At 40.0% G+C, this 13,638-nt stretch overlaps 1 pseudogene across 1 annotated transcript in view; it reads right to left on the reverse strand.

Moving 5' to 3' along the window:
• Positions 1 to 13,638, reverse strand: part of LOC309643778 (BTB/POZ domain-containing protein 9 pseudogene) — a 36,505-nt pseudogene continuing 22,867 nt past the window's right edge. Inside the window, exon 1 of the transcript in view lies at positions 1 to 13,638. This exon is cut by the window's right edge and continues 22,867 nt beyond it. The product of the transcript in view is annotated as a BTB/POZ domain-containing protein 9 pseudogene (transcript).

Below are 13,638 nucleotides of genomic sequence, written 5' to 3' on the forward strand. Positions count from 1 at the left end.
TCTTAGAACTGATTTTTTTTTTTTTTCCAATCCCTGGCTGAGTATTATGGTCTGGGGAAAAAACAGCGACCACTGATCACCACCGTGCGTGTGGGAAAGGCCCACTTTTGCGTTCCTGACACCGACCGGCAGGAGGGCTGACTCCACAGGGCTCCACTAACCTGTGGTAAATCAAGGACAGGTCCAGCCTAACCAGAAGTTGGTATACATTCATCTATATGTACTTCTGAACATTAAATTAGCTGGTGGAATAATCACTATTTCCTTGTCAACCTCCCAAATTTAAAGGCTGGATACATTTCAGGAATGACAGGTTAATAACTTGGCAGTTCAAGTGATTATTAACTCCAGTGTCCACAGATTGATTTGCTTATTTTGTATTTTGTTGAACTTCCTCAAAGGATTTTCCTTGTCAGACCAGGTGCCATGATTAGCTGCATCTGTGCCTCATTTAGGAGATGTGCACCATATTTCTCGGCTCTACCCCGCGCTCAACCGTTCAGAACTAAGGAAGGAAAATTACAGCATCAAAAGGGATTAAAACAAGCAATTTGCTGTTTGAGCCTTTCAAAAAGATCTGGAACACCTATGCTTCAGCAAATGGAGAATAACTTTAAGAAATAAAAAATCATTTAGTTGCCAGGGCAATGTGCTCCATAAAAGTAAACACTCTATGGAAACCCATTTCCTAAAGGGTGCCTCCAGGTAATGAAAGCTTAATATATTCTCTTCCATTCCCGTGTTCATATGCCATTTTTATATTCCGACTCGGGCCTGTCTACTACTTCCTTCCGTGCCCTTTGCGGGGTTAGATTAGAGAGGTAAGGTGTTAATGGTGGACTTGATGAAGATTGAAGACCCACTTTCTCCCTCTGGAGACGAGCCTGATTTGAACAAATCGAGGAGAACAAAGCAGCCCTTTTGTGTCCTTGGGAGGAAACCTGTTCTGTGTCCGTTTCTGCAGCCAGGCCTGCTCCTCCCGGGGAGGGATGGCGGGTAGTCCACAGGGATCCCGGCTCAGGGAGGACACGGTTCCTGCGCCATCTGGGCCCACCCGAGTCACTCCACACGTGCACCACCTTTATCGGTGCTGCTGGATGGCTGAGTACGAGTTGGAGCCTGGGCTGGAAGGCAGTGAGTTGCCGCTGGGGGCCTACAGGACGTGCGGGTCGAGCTGCTGACTGGCCAGGCTGGTGTCCCCTGTCCCCAAATCCCCACTGTTTTCCTCCTTCTGGCTGCTCTGCTGCTCAGGACACTCAAAGTGGACATAGTGGAACACCTCGTTTGCAGCGTTGTGTGTTCCAACGATCCGGATGAAGGAGGCCGGCTGTCTTTCAACAGTTACTGATTGCCAGGACTTGCAGGCAACTTTAGTTCTTTCGGCTACTATGGTCCACTGCTGCTGGTTGGTGGAAACCTCAACATGGTAGCTGTAGCTCTGATCTTCACAGTCCCACAGTAATAACCACCTTGACCTGATCATGTATGGCTGTGCCGGTTGAACCACAATTGTACCACTTCCCAGCTGATGACATGTATAGCCAGAATCCCAATCATAGTTCTTGGTGTCCTTGTTCAGCAAGGTATTTTGGCTCCGACTGATCCCTTCAATCACACTGGCGCAATCAGCAATTGTTGCAACGTTCTCCATGGGCACTATTAGCCCCTCCTCCAGAGTGAAAGTTTTGTTTGTAAACATACGTTCAAGAGCCACAATCTGAAAAATTTTATTCACTGTGTTATGAGTCCCAACTATTTGAATATACCGGCTGACATGGGCTGGAAGATATAACTTTTGCCAAGAACGACCCAGATATTGTGAATGATCAATCACTCTGATCCAATCAAGTTCATCCATTGACACTTCAATGGAATATGAATGAGACCGGCTATCTCGGTCCAACAGGAGTATCTGAATATGATTGCTAATGGACGGTTGACACAGCTTAATCTCGATGCCAGAACGGCAGTCATCAGATGTCTAGAAAATCCATGATCCAAATCATAATTTTGAGTGTCACCATCTGATAAGGCAGACTTCAGCTGCCCTTTTACCACCTGGGCTCCATACTTCATGGTTGCAATGCTTTCTTCTGGTATGAGCATGCCTCTATAATTGAAGTCCATGTCCCGGCTCTCTGATTGAACTTTAATAGCATCCAGAATGGCATCAGGGGACCACAGTCTCAAAGGCCTCACATCATTCAGAAGTTCAGTGAGGCTCATCAAAGGCAAACACACAGCCTGCATGATTTCAGCATGATTCTCCTTTGAATTATGCTTACACAAGGTTAACAAGGCTAGGAAAATATCTTTTTCGGGAGCTGCAAATGAATCTTTTAATACGATGTTTAAAAGTGCTGTTTTAGAAAGGGAGAGGAAGCCTTGGCTTGAGAATACCTCCTGAGCATTTCTGTCCATAAACATGCTGCACATGTAAGTTAACTTGGGAAGTGAGTAGAGACTGGCAACATCAAAAGTCATACAGACATTCTGAATGTTAAGTTTGGTGCAGAAGTACTCAGAGGTAGAGTCCTCCAGTTCTGGAAATCCATATGATAGCCAGGCTCAAAAAGTCCAGCAGCACCTCCTCCTTCTTATCTGTCAGCCTCGCCTGCCTAGTGTACTGAATAGATGTATGTAAGTAGCATTGCGAATGCTTCTGCAGTGGTGTCCTGGAGAGGGATTTTGACTTCAGGCTGAGATTGTCACATTCTACCATATAGTAATGCTCGAAAATATTGGCACCTGACTGCTAAAATTACCCTGTGGGCAAGAAAACGTTTCTTTTCCACAACAAATGTGACATAGCCATATTCTTCCCCAATCAACAAGGCACAAATATGTTCAGACAAATGTGTACATGATCAATTTCCCCCACTGCAGTAAAGCAGTGAAGAGGGTGGCTGTTAGTCATTTTGTAGAACAGATGATAGTCGTGGATCCCCACGATGTTCCTCTGTGTCCTCACCGCCCTCACAGACACCTCTTCCTCCCATTCCGCACCCCCATCCTAGCCACGGCCCCCTCCTCTGCCATCCTCGCCGCCCCTGCCTACCTTCCCATTTAAATTTGTGGTTCTGACATAAGGAAAAGGAGGACAATGGCTCCTGGCATAGGCAAGTAGCAAATCTCTACCACAGTCTGTCTTTTGGCTATTAAGCATCCATTTTGGGACTTCCCTGGTGGCGTAGTGGTTAAGAATCCACCTGCCAATGCAGGGGACACGGGTTCGAGCCCTGGTCCGGGTAGATCCCACATGCCGCGGAGCAACTAAGCCCGTGCGCCACAACTACTGAGCCTGCACTCTAGAGCCAGCAAGCCACAACTACTGAGCCTGTGTGCCACAACTACTGAAGCCCGCCCGCCTAGAGCTCGTGCTCTGCAACAAGAGAAGCCACCGCAATGAGAAGCATGCGCACCGCAACAGAGAGTAGCCCCGCTCACCACAACTAGAGAAAGCCCGTGTGTAGCAACGAAGACCCAACGCAGCCAAATATAAATAAATAAAATAAAATAAACAAATCCATTTTATACTCCCTTCCCACATCTAGAACACACTCGTCTTCCAAAAGAGAAACCTCAAAAGCCTCACCCTCTGACATCTAGCTCAAAGTCCTTCTTTTCAGGCTCAGATGTGACTCTTCATGTTCCAGTGACCTAAAAACTAAATGACAACCCATCTGCTGAACAATGATTGAGAATAGGTTTTAGTGGTTAAAACTCTCATTCAAAAAAGGGGAGAATGGGCAGCATGTAGCAGTCACTGGTCTGTAGCAATCACCAAGTGCAGTTGAGTAGGATAGCGGAGACCTCCAGCCCTGGCAGTAGGGTCTGCTGCCTGGTTCACTGCCAAGTTCTCTGGGTCTTTTATCTCATCACCCCACTGCTTTATAGCCCATGGTTTCCTTTCTCAAGGAACAAGGTGGCTTCTGGAGCTCCAGCCCTCACACCTACGTACCAGTCAGTTGGATGGAACAAGGAAGGGAGAGGCACTATAGGACATAAAGGTCTTTTGTGGCTGTGGCTCTGCCTTCTCAGTTTCTTCCCTGTCTCTCATCCTCCATGGCCACATCTGTGTGGGCACTGGAATGTCTGCTTCTCGGAGCCTCATTGCCTTCAGTCTGCTTCTGCTGGTGCGGACTTGGGGTTTAGAGTGTACTTTGGAGCGGGTTGAATTAACTCTCACAGGTTATATCAGGCCAGTCTTGGGATTTTTTTGACAGTAAAGTTGCATTGAAAACTTAGTAGGCTTCCAGACATTTTTGCTTTCACTTGGAATCAAGATTGTTTCTTTTAAGCCTCAAGACCATCATCTTTCAGTTACTGTCTCTGTGCTGTCCATCCTTCTCCCTTTGAAATACTCTATTTCATTGCTTCCAAGGCACAGATTTCTTTCTTTTCATTTTTATTGAAATGTAACATATTTACATAAAAGTGTGCAATTTACAGTACACAGCTTGACAAATTTTCACAAACTGATCACCCCTATGTGACCGACACTCAGCTCAAGAAACAGAACATCACCCAGAGTATAAACCTTCTAGCTACTACTTCCCTCAAGGGTAACCACTATCCTGACTTCTAACATCATAGATTTGCTTTGTTTTGCCTATTTTTAAATTTATAAAAATTATGTATAAATGGAATAATCAATATATGTTTTTTGTGTCTGGATTCTGTTGTTCAAACCCTAAATGTTTGTGGGTATCATCCATATTATTTTGTGTGGCCATAATTTGTTTATTCTTATTGTTGTGTAGTATTCCACTATGTGAATATACCACAGATTATTAATCTATTCCACTATTGATAGGCATTTTGAGGTAGTCACCAGTTTGGAGCTAGTACAAATGGTGCTGCTATGAATATCCTTGTATTTATATTTCGGTGAACTTATATACATATTTCTGTTAGGTATTGTCTCAGTTACCTATGGCTGCATGACAGTCTCATTTTAGTATACTCATTGATTCTGTGGGTAAGGAATTTGGATAAGATGCAGAAGGTAAAATCTGTACTCTGCTCTGCCTTGTCTGGGGCCTCAGCTGGGAAAACACAAATGGTTGGGGGTGATTCAGTGGCCAGGGGCTGGAATCATGTGGAGACTTCTTCACTCACTTATCTGGTGTCTGGGCTGGGGTAACTCAAAGACTGGGCTAAATTGGAACTAGACTTCAGGGTACTTGTCCACAGTCTCTCCGTGTGCCTGAGGCTTCCTCACAGCATGGGGGCCTCATGTCGTCAGACTTCTTACCTGGAGACTGGGAGCTCTAAGAGAAAGTATTCTAGCAATCAAAATGGAAGCTGTAAGACCTTTTATGATCTGGCTTCAAAAGTCACACGGTGTCGGGACTTCCCTGGTGGTCCAGTGGGTAAGACTCTGTGCTCCCAATGCAGGGGGTCTGGGTTCGATCCCTGGTTGGGGAACTAGATCCCGCATGCATGCCACAACTAAGAAGTCCAAGTGATGCAACTAAAGATCCCGCAGGCCACAACAAAAATCCCACTTGCCGCAACTGAGATCCGGTGCAGCCAAAACAAATAAATAAATAAATATTTTTAAAAAAAGTCACACAGTGTCACCAACACCACACTTTACTGGTCAAAACAGTCATAAACCCTCTGTGGTTCAAAGGCAGTGGATATAGACATCTGTTTTTTGATAAAAGGAGTGTCAAAGAATTTGCAGCTGTGTTTTAAAACTGCCACATACCTCGGACTAGAATTTTGGGGTCTTAGGGTATGCCTATGCTTAGCTTTTAGTACTGCCACCCATTTATGTGGCATACTTGTATCAATTTGTTACATGAGCAATGTACGAGAGTTCTGGTTGTTCCACATTTCTGCCAACACTTGATGTCACCTTTTTCATTTTAGCTACTCTGGTGGTTGTAAAGTAACAGCACGTTGTGATCTTAATTTGCATTTCCTTTGCATTTTCCTGATGACTAATGATACAAGCTTGAGTGGGTTGAATGTTGTCCTCAAAAGACATCAGGTCCTAATTCCTGGAAGCTGTGAATATTATCTTATATAGTAAAGTTTTTGCAGATGTGATTAAATTAAGGATGAGATGAAGAGATTATCTTGGATTATCTAGTGGGCCCTAAATGCTATAACAGGTGTCTTCATAAGAGAGAGGCACAGAGGAGGAGGTGGAGGGAAGATGGAGGTAGAGATTGGAATGATGCAGCCTCAAGCCAAGGAATGCCAGAAATCACCAGAGACCAGAAAAGGCAAGGGATGGATTTTCCCTCAGAGCTTCCAGAAGGAGTGGACCTTGCCAGTATCTTGACTTCAGACTTTTAGCCTCCGGAACTGTAAGAAAATAAATGTCTGTAGTTTTAAACCACCAAGGTTATGGGAATTTGTTATAGCAATCCCAGGAAACTAATATGAGGACATTTTCATTTATTTATTGGCCATTAGGATATTCTCTTTTATGAAGTGCCTATTCATATATGTTGCCTGTTTATCTGTTGGGTTGTCTGCCATTTTATTTATTGATGTGAAGTGGTTCTTTTAATGTATTCTGGATATAAGTTGAACTGATTTGAGTTCTCTGGGAAGCAGAGACTGAGGTGGAGTAAGTAGTATGAAAAGCTTATGGTGGAGTAGCACCAATGAAAGAAAAGGAGAGAAAGCAGGATTGGGAGGGGGCCATCAGACTACAGTGTAGACCTGAAGCTCTCTGACAGCCCAACAGGGAGCTCTGGAGCAAAGGTTGCCCATTAGAGGAGCCCCATGGTGGGGTGGAAACAGCTAGGACCTTGTACCGATGCCTTGCTTATCTTTGGTTGAGGAACACCCTGCAAAGAACATGGTGGTTATCAGTGCCTTTTTCAATCATTGGTCAAGAGCCACCACAAGAAGAACATGACCTGGGCTCAAAATGCTGATGTGGACCTGAAGGAGCCAACAGCAGGAGGTTGTGTGTTAACCACACTCCTCACGGGTCTGCAGTGAGTCCTCTCTTGAAGAGGGATCTGAATTGGGCATCTCAGTCTGCCATGTGAGTCCTTTATTGTAAATATCTTCTCCCACTCTGTGCTTGCCTTTTCACACTTTTAATGGTGTCTTTTGATGAACAGAAGTCTTTGATCTGAACGTAGTCCAGTGTATCATTTTTTTCCTTTTTAACTCGTTTTGTGTCATGGTGAGAAACATTTGCCTACCTCAAGTTTTATCCTTAAAGATTAGTTTTTTAACCTTTCACATTTAGATCTATAATTCACCTAGAATTGATTTTCATGAATGTGAGGTAGGGAGTCAAGATTTATTTTGTCCCTTTGGCTATTCAATTGCCTTAGAAAGGAACATCTTTTCCCCTTTTCCACACTGTACTACTGCAGGTGTTGCCTTTGTCATCAATCAGGTGAACATATATGTTGATTTGCATTTCCCTTATGACTAATGATGTTGAGCATCTTTTCATGTGCTTATTAACCATTTGTATATCTTCTTTGGAGAAATGTCTATTCAGGTTCTTTGCCCATTTAAAAAATTGGGTTATTTATCATATTATTATTGAGTTGTAGGATCTCTTTATATATTCTAGACACAAGTCATTTACCAAATATATTAATTGCAAAAATTTTCTCCCATTGTGTCATTGTCTTCTTACTTTCTTGATCATGTCCTTTGAGGTACAAAAGTTTCAAATTTTGATAAAGTCTAATTTTCCTCTCTTTTTTTGTACTTGTGTTTTTAGTGTCATATCTAATTCAAGATCATGAAAATTTGCACCTATCTTTTCTTCTAAGAGCTTTATAATTTAGGCTCTAATATTTCAGTCTTTGATAATTTTGAGTTATGTTTTGTATATGGTGTGAGATAGGGGTCTAGACTGATTCTTTTGTATGTGAATATCCAGTTGTCCCAACACCATTTGCTGAAAAGATTTTTCTATTCCCCATTGAACTGCTTTGGCACTCTTGTTGAAAATCAATTGACTCTAAATGTGAGAGTTTATTTCTGGACTTTAAATTCTATTCCATTGATATGTATGTCTGTCCTTATGCCAGTACCACACAGCCTTGATTACTTTAGCTTTGTAGTAAGATTTTTAAAATTGAAATATAGTTGATGTACAATATTATGTTAGTTTCAGGTGTACTGTATAGTGACTTGACGCCTGCATACATTATGAAAGGATCACCATGATAATTCTAGTAACCATTGGTCCCCACATAAAAGTTATTACAATGTTATTGACCATATTCTTTATGCTGTATATTACATCCAGTGGCTTATTTAGTTTATAACTGGAGGTTTGTATTTCTTAACCCCCTTCACCTATGTCACCCCCCCAACCCCCCGCAACCACCCATTCGTTTTCTGTATCTATGAGTCTCTTTCAGTTTGTATTGTTTGTTCGTTTCGTTTTGTTTTTTAGATTCCAGAAATAAAGGCGATCATATGGTATTTCTCTTTCTCTGTATGACTTATTTCGCCTAGTGTAATATCCTCTAGGCCCACTGATGTTGTCATAAATAGCAATATTTATTTTTTTCATGGCTGAGTGATATTTCGTTGTATATATACATCATATCTTCTTTATCCATTCATCTATTGATAGACGCTTAAGTTGCTTTCATATCTTGGCTTTGTAAATAATGCTGCAATGAACTTTGGTGTACATATACCTTCTCAAATTAGTGTTTTTGTTTTCTTTGGGTAAATACACAAAAGTGAAATTGCTGGATCATATGGCAGTTCTATTTTGAAGTTTTTGAGGAACCTCCATACTATTTTCCATAGTGGCTGCACCAATTTACACTCCCACCAACAGTGCATAAGGATTCCCCACATCCTTGCCAACACTTGTTATTTGTTGTCTTTTGGATGATAGCCATTCTGACAAGTGTGAGATGGTATCTCATTCTGGTTTTTATTTGCATTTTCCTGATGATTAATGATGTTGAGCATCTTTTCATGTGTCTGTTGGCCATCTGTATGTCTTCTTTACAAAAATGTCTATTCAGGTCCTCTGCCCATTTTTAAATTGGGTTGTTTGTTTTTTTGATGTTGAGTTGTATGAGTTCTTTGTATATTTTGGGTATTAGCCCCTTATTAAATATATGATTTGCAAATATCTTCTCTCATTCAATAGGTTGCCTTTTCACTTTGTTGATAGTTTCCTTCACTGTGCAAAAGTTTTTTAGTTTGATGTAGTCCCATTTGTTTAATTTTGCTTTTATTTCCCTTCAGTGAGGAGACAGATCCAAAAAAATGTTGCTAAGACTGATGTTAAAGAGCATACTGTATATATTTTCTTCTAAAAGTTTTATGGTTTCAGGTTTTACATTTAAATCTTTAATCCATTTTGAGTTATTGTGTATATAGTGTGAGAAAGTAGTCCAGTTTGATACTTTTGCACGTAGATGTCCAGTTTTCCCATTTTTTGAGAAGACACCATTTAGTGAAGAGACTCTCTTTTCCCCATTGTATATTCTTGCTTCTTTTTTGGGGTGGGGGGCTGCACCATGTGGCATGGGCTCAACCAGGGATCAAACCCACACGCCCTGCAGTGGAAGCATGGAATCTTAACTGCTGGACTGCCAAGGAAGTCCCTATTCTTGCTTCTTTTGTCATAGATTAATTGATTATATAAGTGTGTGTTTATTTCTAAGCTCTCTATTCTGTTACATTGATCTATGTGTCTGTTTTTGTGCTGGTATCGTACTGTTTTGATTCCCATAGCTTTGTAGTATAGTTTGAAATCAGGGTACATAATACCTCCAGCTTTGTTCTGCTTTCTCAAGACTGCTTTGGCTATTTGAGGTCTTTTAGAATTACTTGTTCTAGTTCTGTGAAAACTACCTTTGTTATTTTGATAGGGATTTAGTTGAATCTGTAGATTGCTTTAGGTAGTATGGTCATTTTAACAATATTAATTATTCTAATCCATGAGCTTGGTATATCTTTCCATTGGTTTGTGTCATTTTCAACTGAAGAAAGTCATCAATGTCTTATAGTTTTCAGAGTACAAGCCTTTTGCCTATTTGGTTAGATTTATTCCTAGGTATTTTATTCTTTTTGATGCAATTATAAACAGAATTGTTTTCTCAATTTCTCTTTCTGATAGTTTGTCATTAGTGTATAGAAATGCAATAGATTTCTGCATATTAATTTTGTATCCTGCAACTTTACTAAATTCATTGATGATATCTAGTAGTTTTCTGGTAGCACCTTTAGAATTTTCTATATATAGTATCATGTCATCTGCAAACAGTGACAGTTTTACTTCTTCCTTTCCAATTTGGATTCCTTTTATTTCTTTTTTTGTCTGATTGCTGTGGCTAGGACTTCCAATATTATATTAAATAAAAGTAGTGCGAGTGGGTATCTTTGTCTTATTCCTGATCTTAGAGGAAATGCTTTCAACTTTTCATCATTGAACATGATGTTGGCTGTGGATTTGTCATATATGGCCTTTATTATATTCAGGTATGTTCCCACTATACCCACTTTGTTGAGAGTTTTTATCATAAATAAACGTTGACTTTTGTCAAAAGCCTTTTCTGCATTTATTGAGATGATCATTTAATTTTTATTCTTCAGTTTAATGTTCTTCAGTTAATGTGATGTATCACAATGACTGATTTGTGGATATTAAACCATCCTTGCATCCCTGGGATAAATCCCACTTGATCATGGTGTATGAACCTTTTAACGTATTGTTGAATTCAGTTTGCTATTATTTTGTTGAGGATTTTTGCATCTATGTTCATCAGTGATATTGGTTTGTAATTTTCTTTTTGTGCTGTTTTTTCTGGTCTTGGTATCAGGGTGGTGCTGGCCTCATAGAATGAGTTCAGAAGCATTCCTTCCTCTACAATTTTCTGAAATAATTTGAGAAGCATAGGGGTTAATTCTTTGAATGTTTTGTAGAATTCACCCGTGAGGTCATCTGGTCCTGGACTTTTGTTTGCTTGGAAATTTTAAAATTTAATTAATTAATTAAGGCTGTGTTGGGTCTTTGTTGCTGTGTGCGGGCTTTCTCTAATTGCAGCAAGTGGGGGTTACTCTTCATTGCAGTGTGCAGGCTTCTCATTGCGGTGGCTTCTCTTGTTGTGGAGCACGGGCTCTAGGCACACAGGTTTCAGTAGTTGTGGTATGCGGGCTCAGTAGTTGTGGCTTGCGGGCTCTAGAGCGCAGGCTCAGTGGTTGTGGCGCACAAGTTTAGTTGCTCCATGGCATGTGAGATCTTCCCGGACCAGGGCTCGAACCCATGTTCCCTGCATTGGCAGGCAGATTCTTAACCACTGCACCACCAGGGAAGCCCGCTTGGAGATTTTTAAATTACTGATTCAGTTTAATTACTGGCAATCTTTCTGTTCATATTTTCTATTTCTTCCAGATTCAGTCCTGGGAAATTGTACATTTATAAGAATTTATCCATTTCTTCTAGTTTGTCCATTTTATTGGCAAATAATGGTTCATAGTCATCTCTTATTATATTTTGTATTTCTATGGTGTCAGTTGTAACTTCTCCTCTATCATTTCTTTCTTTTTTTTTTTTTGCAGAGACATCAGTGGTTTAATGGATGGGGGAGCTTACACATCTGAAGCAAGGTCCTGGAGCAAAACCCCACAATGTGCAGCAGACAGTGGACAGGACATGGTGACAGTCTTTGCTCTCATTTCTGATTTTATTTATTTGGACCCTTTCTTTTTTCTTAATGAGTCTGGCTAAAGGTTTATCTTTTTTTTTTTTTTCAAAGAAGCAGCTCTTACTTTCATTGATGTTTTCTATCGTTTTTCAGTCTCTATTTCATTTATTTCCACTCTAATATTTATTATTTCTTTTCTTCTACTAACTTTGTGTTTTGTTTGTTCTTCTTTTTCTAATTCCTTAAGCTGTAAGATTAGGTTGCTATTTGAGGTTTTTCTTGTTTCCTGAGGTAAGCTTGTATCGCTATAAACCTCCCTCTTAGAAATGCTTTTGCTGAATCCCATAGATTTTGGATTGTCTGTTTCCATTTTCATTTGTCTCCAGGTATTTAAAATTTTTTCTTTTTGATTTTTTCAATGACCCATTGGTTGTTTAGTAGCATATTAGATTCCACATGCTTGTGGGTTTTTTGCAGTTTTTATCTTGTAGTTGATCTCTAGTCTCATACAGCTGTGGTCAGAGAATATGCTTGATATAATTTCAATCTTTTAAAATATGAGACTTGTTTTGTGGCCTAGCATATGAGCTATCCTGGAGAATGTTCCATGAACACTTGAAAAGAATGTGTATTCTGCTGGTTTTGATGGAATGTTATATATATAGATATAGATATAGATATAGATATAGATATAGATATAGATATATATATATATATATATATATATATATATATATATATATCTATATATATATATATATATAAATTCCCATGGGTCCAATTTGTCATTAAAGCTAGTGTTTCCTTATTGGTTTTCTGTCTGGATATCCATTGATGTGAGGTGTTAAGTACCCTACTGTTATTGCATTACTTTCAATTTCTCCCTTTATGTTTGTTAAATTTGCTTTATGTATTTAAGTGATCCTATTTGGGGGTGCATGTTTATTTCCAATTATTATATTTTCTTGTCAGATTAATCCCTTTATCATTATGTAATGTTTTTCTTTGTCTCTTGTTACAGTGTTTGTTTTAAACTCTATTTTCTCTGATATAAGTTTTGTTCCCTCAGCTTTCTTTTTCTTTTTCTTTTTTTGGTTGTGCCACCCAGCTGCAGGATCTCAGTGCTCCGACCAGGGATTGAACCTGGGCCACGGCAGTGAAAGCCCAGGATCCTAATCTCTAGGTCATTAGAGAACTCCTTCCCAGGTTTCTTTTTGTTTCTGTTTGCATGAAATACCTTTTTTCATCCCCTGACTTTCAGTCTGTGTGTGTCTTTAGATCTGAAGTGAGTCTCTTGTAGGCAGCATATATATGGGTCTTGTTTTTGTATCCATTCAGCCACTGTATGTGATTGGAGGGTTTAGTCCATTTATATTTAAAGCAATTATTGATATGTATTTACTTATTGCCATTTTGTTAATTTTTGGAGTTTTTTTCATAATTCTTTTTTGTTCTTTTCTTCTTCTTTTGCTCTCTTTACTTGTGATTTGATGACTATCTTTAGTGTTATGTTTGGATACGTTTCCCTTTCTTGTGCGTGTATCTATTATAGGTTTTTGGTTTGTGGTTACAATGAGGTTCATAAATAACAACATGTGTGTATGTGTGTGTATATATATATATACATATATATAAAATCATATATATATTATTATTTTAAGTTGATGATCTCTCTGTTTTATAAATTTATTTATTTATTTATATTTTAATTTTTTTTGGCTGCGTTGGGTCTTCGGTGCTGCATGTGGGCTTTCTCTAGTTGCGGCGAGAGGAGCTACTCTTCATTGCGGTGCATGGGTTTCTCATTGCAGTGGCTTCTCTTGTTGCAGAGCACGGGCTCTCGGTGTGCGGGCTTCAGTAGTTGTGGCATTCAGGCTCAGTAGTTGTGGCACACGGGCTCTAGAGCGCAAGCTCAGTAGTTGTGGCGCACGGGCTTAGTTGCTCCATGGCATGTGGGATCTTCCCAGACCAGGGCTCAAACCCGTGTCCCTTGAATTGGCAGGTGGATTCTTAACCACTG

Source organism: Balaenoptera physalus (assembly GCF_965194825.1).
Source record: "Balaenoptera physalus genome assembly, chromosome: 15".
Lineage (NCBI taxonomy): Eukaryota > Metazoa > Chordata > Mammalia > Artiodactyla > Balaenopteridae > Balaenoptera > Balaenoptera physalus.